This window comes from Aquila chrysaetos, chromosome 11 (genome assembly GCF_900496995.4).
Source record: "Aquila chrysaetos chrysaetos chromosome 11, bAquChr1.4, whole genome shotgun sequence".
Classification (NCBI taxonomy): Eukaryota; Metazoa; Chordata; class Aves; order Accipitriformes; family Accipitridae; genus Aquila; species Aquila chrysaetos.
The window spans coordinates 22,315,790-22,326,041 of NC_044014.1; positions in this window are offsets into that span (position 1 = coordinate 22,315,790).

A 10,252-nucleotide genomic window follows, 5' to 3' on the forward strand; every position below is an offset into this window, starting at 1 on the left:
TGGGCTGTGGAGTCAACAGGAGTCTCTGATAGCAATTTCCCGTCTCTTAAGGCCTTGCAGAGCTTTTTCAGTCCCTTGGGCCTTTGCAAAAGATGTTGTGCACCTGGGTGAGGCGTGTGATGGTAGAAAGGCTGTTCATACTGAAGGCAGTCTCTCACGCCGGCACTGCTAGCTCTGAAGGCAATTACATTCTCGCTAGGGTTGTTGGGTTTCTGTGTGAGGCCTCCTGGCTGTTAGCAGTCATTCTCAGAGTCCTGGAGTGCAATGGGGGCCTCTGGGGCTTGGAGGCATACAGGTGAGAAAGGGGCCCCAGCTGGAAGCCCTTGGAAGTGGATAGAGAAGATGGGAGGGGGAAGAAAATCAAAGATGAGTTGGTTAATCCATGGCCTTGGTTTGCTGCCTGCTGTTTACTCCTCTATACCATGCTGCTTTTTCCCCACCAGCACGTCAGAGCCTGTGAAGGGCTTTGCCTCCTGCCAGGTTTTTGGACTGCTCTGAGAGCCAGCAAGGGGCACCACGCTGCCATGAGAGCTGTGAGCACCATGACGGAGGGTCTGGGAGCTGATGAATCCTTGAGCTTGATAACATAGCCAGTTAAATCTGGAGATGGGGTTTGTTCTGTAACGGCACCAGGACAAAAGGCTGTATGTCAGCCTGGTTTAACTGGTATGTGTTAGCTGAGCGAGACTGGTGCGTGCTCACTGCAAGGATGTGAGGTCTTGGGGGTCTGCTACACTGTAGACCTCAAAGAGAAGGGAAAGAGAAGGCAACACACGGAGGTGCGGGTGTGCACTGAGATGCCCTCAGCCTGGGCTGGTTCATGACAGAGACCATGAGGTGGAGAAAGCTGTTGGCCATCACCTTCATTGTTTGCAGGCATAGCCAAGTGGGACAGGGTTGGGGAGGAATTCATGACCCAACCACCTGCCCTGGTCTTCACGTGTGACCTTCTTCTCCCCCTGGCTCTTTCACTGATCTCACCACTGTCCCTGAGGTCTCATATAGCTCCCTGCACCTCCCTCTGTCCCTTTGCAGGCAAGCGAAGGCTGGTGTGTCTCTGAGCTACTTTGCTCTTTAGATGGAGAAGACCATGTGGCCCTGGTGCAGCCACTGATTTAACCTGGGGATTCCTATTTGACCTGAAGCACATGGTTGTCTTCTCCTCTTTTTTTTACAGAACCCACTTTGGGACATGTAATGGCGTGGCCTCTGCTAAGTCTTGCGTTTGGTGTTGTTCAAGTTCAGGGGAAAGAGGCCAGAGCTAGGGCGGACTCTTCCCTTTGCCAGCAGTAGCTTCCTAATGTGTGGCTGCTGTGTTAGGACTCCTGTAGCCATGAGCTTCCCTGTGCTGAGTGTCCCCAACTGGGAGCATGTGGGGTGTCACAGCTGTGGATGCCTCACAGCAAAGCCTTGGGAAGTCCCTAGAAAGCAAAGCATGTGTGGCGGGGGAGAAAAATGTGAATTTGTAGCAAGAAAGGGTCTGAAGAGAAGGAGACAGTGCTGAAGATGTGCTGAACGTGTGGGGAGGGAAGGCAAAGAAGCGGGAGATAGGGAGGGGGCCCTTGAGGTGACACTTTGCTGCTCTTTCTGTGCAGTATTGTGTGAACATGTTGAAAACCATAGAGAGCCTTTGTTTTCGAAAGAGCCCCGAATTAATTGTAATGTACAGGCTGCCCTTCAACAAGCTCTGGGCCTCTTGTTCGTTTCTTCCCCCAGCCTTTCCACAGCATCAACCCCCAGAAAGAGCAGGGCCCGGCAGCCCCCCTCCACCCGGCTCCCGCTGCACCCCCAGGGCTGGCAGTGGAAGGCAGACCCCGTCCCGAGCCCCCTGCACCACAGGGTGCCCTCGCAGAGAGGGGTGCCCTCGCAGAGAGGGGTGCTGCAGGGCTGGCACCCCCCACCCAGCCCAGGCTTCCCTCCGCCGCATCCCACCCGAGGCCGCGGGGAGGACCGGGGCATGTTGACGCTCCCTTGAGGGCCAGGCCACTCGTGGCTGTCATATGACCGGTGTGGCCTTTCCCGGCACCGAGCTCGGGGGGGGGGCTAATTAGCGCATTCAGGGGCGCTGCTGGAGTGGAAAGGCGCTTGTCTGGCGGCGGGGAGCTAGGCGGTGACCTGGGGGGCTGGCGCTCCCGGCACTCCTCCTCCTCCTCCTCCTCTTCCTCCCACGCCGCCGGCCAGGTCTCCCCTCCGCCGGCCGGGGCGAGGGCAGGCAGCTGCTGGGGAGGGCGGGAGGCAGGGGAGCGAGAGCGGACAAGGCCGCCGCGGCCTTCCTTCGCGGACGGCGGTTCGGCTAATTTGCAGGGGAGGGCGGCCGGAGAGGCCGGGTCGGGCAGGCGCTGCGGGCCGGGGCGCTGCGCGGTGCCGGCGGGCGAGGGGCGCCGCGGGGCCCTCTCCTCTCCTCTCCCTCTCCTCTCCTTTCACCGCCTCCCGGTTCTGCTCCACAGACCCTCCCTTTGTCAGCCCTCTGAATGGGAGCCCTGCCTGCCGCGGCCCCGCTTTTAATTAGGGCTTCCGCTGCCCGCGCCTGCCCCTCCGCTGCTGCCCGGCCCCCCTCTGCCTCTCCCCCCGCCGCTTTTAAATTCTTTGACACAATTTCGCCTTCGCTCTCGCTTGCCCTGGCTGCCGGCCGGGATGGGAGAAAGAGGAAGAGAAGCCGGCCTGGCGTGCCACCATCCCCCGGGCTGCGGGCCCGGGGGGCTCGGCCACCCGTGTAAGGGCTCATGCGGGAAGGATGCTCACAGCTGAAAAGCCCCGAGCCACCTCTCCACCCCACGGGCTCGGGGCGGGGGGGGTGGGGGTGGGGGCTAGAACTGGGTTTAGCCCGTGACATGTGGCCGAGACGTGGTTTTGCTTTTTCTTTTTTGTAAAAATCCGAATCGTACCTCTCGTGGCATGTCGGTGGCTCTTGCCAGAAGTTCTTGGGAAGACCTTGGTGGAAAACGTGATTTCACATTCGGAAGGCAAATGAAAGGAAGCCCATGTTTTGTTACAACTTCCGTCTTTCCTTTGCACTGCATGGTGGTACTTGATGGGCTATTCAGGAGTTGATGGGCAGGCAGGAGTTTTCATGGTTACATCCTCCAAACTTTTCCAGACCTCAGGTGTGTCTGTACCCAAGGCAAAGATTTGCATCTTTTTCTATGCAAAACACATTTTGATGTCCCACACAGATGCGTCTTCAAGAGACTTGAATGTGTATGACTAGTCTCTTAGAGAAGTGTGGTGCTATGTTTATGCAGATAAACACAAGGAAGGAAAGCAGCTCCAGCTGGATTTACGGATCCGTCCTGGACTAGATCACATCTTATTGGCTATTCCTTGGGATGCTTGATCCAGAAGACTCCCCTTGCCTTTTGCTTGTCACTTTTGATATTCGGGCTCTTATTTCCTTCGGGGGTGACCTTTCATTCAGGTGAAATGCAGTTGTCCCCCCAGGAGCAACAGCTGGTGCCTCAGCAACAGCCAGCCTTGTTGCTTCTTGTCCCTGTGCTGTCCCTGTGTGCAAGGGGCCGCTGAGACTCAGGACTCTGGGGCATGATGTCCTGCATGGACCCTTCGGCCTGCATCTGCTGCCACGGGTGGGCAGAGAGGAGGTTGAACATGATGGGGGTCCTCACACCAACTGCTGCCCCATCTGCTGCTGGATGGGTTTCTGGGTGACCATGGAGAGTCTGCAGGGAAGAAACCTCTTCAGAGTGGGAGCGGGTTAGGGGATGGAGAGAAGTTCCTCTTTGTGTCATAATTCCCCCTTCTCCTTTCCTCTATCAGCAGCTGGTGGTAGGTGGGAGTCACAGGTCAGCCGTCCACCACGAGTGCTGGGTCTGTGGCTCCAGCTGCAGGATCCCCCCCAACCGTCTCCCCCCCCAGCATGAGACAGCCCAAGACCGCCATGGTGCCAGCAGTACTTGGTCAGAAAAGCGTGGCTGCTTCTGGGCTGCTAATACCTGCGTAGCCCCAGCCCTGCTGCAGCCAGCCCGACGCCAGCTGGGTTTGCGCCATGGTGGTAAGACCCGGCAGGCGCGAGCTGAGCAGATGCTGAGGTGTGGGCCAGGGTGGGTGGTGCAGTTTGGATGTTTCTACCTCATCTGATACAATCAGCATTGCTGTGCACATGCGAGGAAAGTTGTTCGATAGGAATGACCCATGATGCTGGGTTAATTCTGTTTACAAAAGAATAAATATTATAGTGGTGTCTTATAAAAGAGAATCAATAGCTTCCCTTTGCTGGGTGATCCCTTCATGTCTTCGAAAATCGATTCCCCCCCATTCCCCTCCTCCTCGCTGCACAGCTATCTGTTTTTCGGGGTGACGGGGGGGTCAGGCGATTATTGAAGTATATGTGAATTTACAATATTAACGACTCACGACGGTGTGTCCGCAGGTTCACGGTGAATTAATTATCTGTTTAAGAAGCCATGAAGAAATCAATCAATGAAAATTTCTCACTCTTTTGAGAGTGAGGGAGCTTGTCAATTTTTTTTTTTAACATGCACCACATTTAAAGGAGCAGTACAGCTTTTTTTCAGCAGAGGAGGGGCAGGAGGAAGCTGGTTTGGGGCTGTGGGAGACCTGTTCAGTTTAGCGCAGCGCTGGCAGGAGCGGCAGACCCATTTGCCGGCCTCCTCAGAGGGCAGAAAGCACTAAGGATACATCCTGAGGTGGTTTTGTCCTGGAGCTAAGCCAACGGTGGCCTTCTCTAGAGGGAAAGGGAAAAGCCCGGTGTAACGTAGCATGTGCTAGCAGACACTGTTTTGGTGGGCAATGAGGTCTGTCACAGACAGGATCTCCTCCCAGCTCGCTGGCCCTGCTGCCCCTCTCCTGGAGACCCATCTGCCGTTGTGAGCTGGCAGAGAGCAACACGTGGCTGCACCTCAGCTGCTCTAGCCTGAGAGGAGCAGGACATGCTCCCGTGATGGAGACAGGAGACAAGGATTAGTAAACAAAGAAGAGCAGCTGAAAGCAGCAATATCTCAAATCACCTCAAGATGTGCTGGAAGAAATCCGGCAGAGCTTCGTGACTCAGCCTTCAGCATTGACTGCCACGTCTAAATTTGGGACAGGCACTGGTGAGGGTGCAGCCATGAGGCATAGGCTTGGCATGCCTGGACACAGCCCCTCTGGGCCACCTCCACAGAGGCAAGGTCAGGCAGCTCTGGACAGCAAGTGGCCCAAGACTGCTCATCTCTCCACCTGATGCTAAAGCTGCAGCCAGGGGAAGGACCCTTATGTTTGTACAGACTTGATCAATAGTTGCGCCACATCCCCAGGGGTCTTGGACTCATCCAGGGCATTCAGGAGGACAACCGCTTGTGCTCGGTGATGGCAATGTGTATTGTTAACAGTGTCTGGCTGAGGTCCTTATGTCAACTTAATGGCGTTTCTCTGTTTGGATGGGGTTTGACAACGTTTGAATACTGGATGTGAGAATTGTCCCTACATTTCAGGCTTTGGCAGGCAAAACCACATAGACTTTGATGCCGGTCAAAAAACTGGCAAGGGGAGATGGATCCCAGAACTGCTCAGAGGGTGAAGGAGTTTGTCTGTAATTCCTTATGCCTGTCCTGACCCTCTTAAAAACTGCCCCATCTCACCTCTCTTGTGTCTGTGGAGGATGTAATGTATTGGCACTTGTGCAATGACTGATATCCCAGTTAAAAGGGTAACAACTGGGGCAGAGGGAGAGGAGAAGAAACTGAAAGGAGAATGGGGCATGAAGGACGCAGAGCCTTTGGCAGGAGAAGCGAGTTGGACACTGCCCCTTTCCTTCATCCCTAACCACCAAACAGGCAGCAAGGCAGGGATGCCGCAAAGAAAAAGCCACAGTATTTGGGTGGGGGGGACAGAGGGAAATGTGGGGGGGGTGGCAGGCAGCTGGAGACCCTGAAAAACAGGCTAGAGGAGGGGAGGGAGCAGGGACAACCTCTGAGGCTGCTTCTGCCCTCACAAGCCCAGGCAGGCATGGCCCCTTCCCAACCCCATAATCCTACTGGCCTGTGCCGAGAGGAGTCCCCGCCAGGCACACCCATCGCTGTAACCAGAACGGAGAGAAGAGCCCATATTGACACAGGAGCATCTGTGTCAGTAATTGTCACGCAGCCTGGCAAATTGCTTCAATGTGCCATCCCCTCCAGCCGCACAGCTCAGCAGTGGCAGCAGGCCTGGGGAGGGCTGTGCTGCTGCCAGAGAGACGGGAAGAGCCCTGGGTCCGGTGGAAGGGGTCAGGACCCCTCAGGGACCTGCTGCGTCCTAGCCCAGGTCCCTGTGTCTTGACAAAGTCTCACCTGATGGCCACTTGGCAGCTGCTCTGGCTGCAGTGCTCTGTTTTACTCTGCTCCATCATGCTCAGTGCAATATTCCCAATTCAGACCACAATGAGAGAGGGGGGAAAATTTCCATCAGCCTTTAGGCTGCTGTTTACACCAACAAAAGGAGGTTTGAGAGAGGGTCATGCTGTCCCTCCCTCCCAACCCTTACTTGGCTGCTGGGAAGAGCGGATCCTCACTCCAGCTAAGTGCCCAGCTTTTCTCCCGTCCATATATGCAGCTGCTTTCTGAGTCTAGACAAAGCTAGAACGGAAACAAAAGGTGAGGTTCCCCCCAAAATTAGGTACCCAGTTTGAGGCTGCATAAACCACAGCTTTTGAGATGTCACAGATTGGAACCATTCAGTGCCCTTTGAAGTCACCAGGTTGACCAGAGGTGACTGTTTTCATTTCCATCTGTTCTTTTTCAATAATCTCTAGTTCTGTATTTCCTGTGCTTTTTAATGGCAGTGCAGTTCCAGCAGAGATTATTAAATTTGCCTGCTCGGATCCAGGCATACAAATTTGACAAAAGACTCCAGGCCTATCGTGACATTCTGCGATAAGCAAGGCCTCCAGAATTTGGCTTAGTGTAGGAAACTCTTCAAAAGATGCAGTTATTTGTAAAAGGTCATGGTTAAAGCCAGCCTTCTGATCTGCTGCCACTGGATGCACACTCCTCCACCTAAAAGGTATCCTGCCCCTCTTATGCCCTAGCTTCTTTGGTGATGAGAGAACCAGCCAACAATATAACAACCAAAACCAATAACAAAACGCCCTCAAGCCCAAGCATAGTAATTCAATTTAAAACTAATGAATTTACCAGCACTCCTTTAATGGTTATGGATTTTGCCTGTCTATTGGAAAATGTCTCTGAGATGAAGAGCCCATAGTCTGTCTTCTAGAGAAGAAGGTGTCATTGGTCAGAGTTGTTCCCAAGGCATGATATAATGTAGGACTGGAAGGTCTCCTGGGCTTTCCCAATACAGTCTATTTTGGGGTGCAGTTAGTGTTGTGATAGGGGATAGCGGGTACAGCCACTCATTGTGGAGCAGGTACAGCCACCCATTGTGGAGAGTTAAGTAGAGTGCTAATGCCTTGCTTTCCCCTTTGGGTCAGCATTGGTCCAGTGCTTTGATTTGATGCAAGTGCGTCTCTAGCTCTGGAACAATCAGCATGGTGATTTTGTGTGTCTGGGTCTCTCCACTGCTCACAGTTAGATATTATGTCCCAGATGCGAAATGGATGCAAGTGGAGGAATCCATGGATTTCAACTTGCTTGACTGCTGAGACCAATATACTTCATTTCTCTGCAGACCTCCCAAGGAACCATATAATAGCCTGTTAATGGGGCAGTTGTGTCCCACATTAGAGGTGGCTGCATTAGAGAGGCAGATGAAATGACTTCTTAAATACAGGAAATTCCAGGTGTTTGCCAGCATCTACACAAGCAAATCAACTGTGTAGGATAACCCTGTTACAGTCTTGGAGGATGACTGGTTCTGATGGAGCTGTGCTATGAAAACCAAATGGATGTCACATGCACAAGGGGTGGCATCCCTGTGAGGGGTAAGCAATGTTTCAGATGAACCACACTTTGCCCTATGTTCACTAGGAAGGAGAGCTTCAGCTGCCCTTTAGCCACATTCCTAGCGGGTCAGAAATGCCACAGGAGCAGTCAATGGAAAAGCCAAGCACCGCAGCTAGAGCATTGATTCAGAAGACCTGAATCAAAGGAGGATCATCATGGTTCAAAATAGACCTTCTGTGTTTCATATTACTGGACAATAATATTATGCAAAAGGGATGAAGAAGCTAAGAGGATTAGGTGCTAATACACTGCTAGGAAATATAAGCAGCTGCTCTCATGGAATATATTTATGGCCCTCACATTGCAACTACTGCCAGAGTGAGGACCTACCAGGATAACTGGGGAGTTTGTAAACTTGTCCAGTGTGTGAGTATCCAATATACAGCAGACATGCATTTTGAGGCCTGCAATGGGCTTGTGTTACAAGAAAGAGGTGTTTCTACAAATGCTTCAGAGACCAAAGACTTTCCAAATGGAGCTTCTCTATTCTTGAGAACTGATTTCTGCCACTTCCTTTCCTGCTAGAGCAAAGACAAACTTCCATGTGATTGACCCCCAGAGTCCAGGTAATAGCTGGGAGGCTCCAATCAAAATAACATCCATTGTTTAGTCCATTCAGTTACAAGCCCATATGGGGGCATGTCTGCCCTGCAGAAGAGCCCAACCAGAGGTCCACAAGGAGAGAAGTTCACCCTGTGCCAGCTTTCTATGTCTAGGCACGTTCCTCCAGGGCTACGCATGAACAAATAAGCCATGCCTCTTGCATCCAGCCAACTCTGACCTCTCCTGCATACCACCATGCTTCAGAGCTTAGCTCTGACTGTACCTGCCAGCACAGGCACACCCAGTGAGAAACAGTGCCTGCTGTCAACTATTGATGCTGAGTGGAGAGATTTGGCTAAGGACACAGAGGAAAGGAGTAGAAGAGTGAGGGCTTGAACCTGGATCTCAACCAAGTACACTCTCTGCTTGTGACTGAATGTTTGAACAACAACAACAACAACAAAAAGGTTATTTTTTCCCAGGGAAAGCTCTGTCACTGCAGACTTGCCATGGCCTTTCTGGCCCGTTGGAAGAGGATGTTCTGCCAGGGACTCCTTCAGTTCTGCATGAGGCAGGGAAGGAAAGTCCCCCTTGGCCTCCAAGCTGGTGCTGCACAGCAGATGCAGTCGCAGTTATACTGGCAGATTCTTTCCTGGGAGACCTTCCAGATCCACACCTACAGGAGGAGTTCCCAGAACAGGACTTCTACCTGTTCAGCTGGTGGTAACAACTTGCCCTCTGCTATGAACCAGGCATCGGGGAGGGGGTTACATACTCCCCAGTGGATTACTTACACTCTACATGTAGTTTTGATCTCCAATTGCTCCTACACCAGCTGCTATTCCTACCACCAGGCATCTGTACTTTTGTTTTTTCTATTCCTTTTTAATATTTAAATCCCAAGGGCTGGGTTCTTCTCTGGGCTATGCCAGAGTGAAAATCACCTGCAAGGAAGATCTTCCAGAGTCACATCAGAGTGGTGAAGATCAAGATCTTTAAGCCAGAGGGGGTTAATTTACAGCTTACAAGTTAGTTAATATGCCTTAAGGAAACCCATTGAAGCCCCAAGCTTCATCCTTGATAATTTGCATATTGACTCCAGTATGTCCATCACCAAGTGTCACCTGGCTGCATGTCCCCTTCCCCAGACCTCACTGTGGAAATACGACAGGGAATCTTAGAGGTATCTACCGCACAGACTTTACCACTACTCAGCTTCTCAGATGTTTTCTTTCCAGGTGCACAGGGCAATGCTGTGACGATGACGGGAGAGGCATCACCCATTGGGTCTTGTGATGAGGAGAGGCTGTGGTGTTGGAAAGGATGAGGTTTGGACGTCTGTGTGGAGCATAGATGCTCCTGCGTGCCTTTTGCCCTGCTACAGAGTGCCCCAGCCTCCTTCTCTTCACTCCTTGTGAATCTGTTGGGCAGCCCTGCAGCTTAGAGCTGTGTCTGACCGGCTGCATGAGTGCCAAGTGGAGGGATAATGGGGAGTACAAAACTCAGGCCCAGCTGCAGTGAAATGCAAGGAAATAAGCAACTGCAGGGGTGGCTTGCTCAGTGTGTGAGATGCCATAACCTGTGGTGTCTGTGCAAAGAGAGGTTGCACCTTTGTATTAAATCAAGGGCTATCGCTGATCACTGGGGAAAAATTGAACAGCTTTGGCTTCCTTAGGGTGGCTGCAGGAGCAGCCACAGGAGGAGCCCCATGTGGCCACGACCAGGGAAAGGGTTGACCTTCTTCTGTCCCCCCACCCACCTAGGCTGCCCATCATCTCACCCTCTCAGTCCGCCAGTAGTGCTCAGCAGAAAAG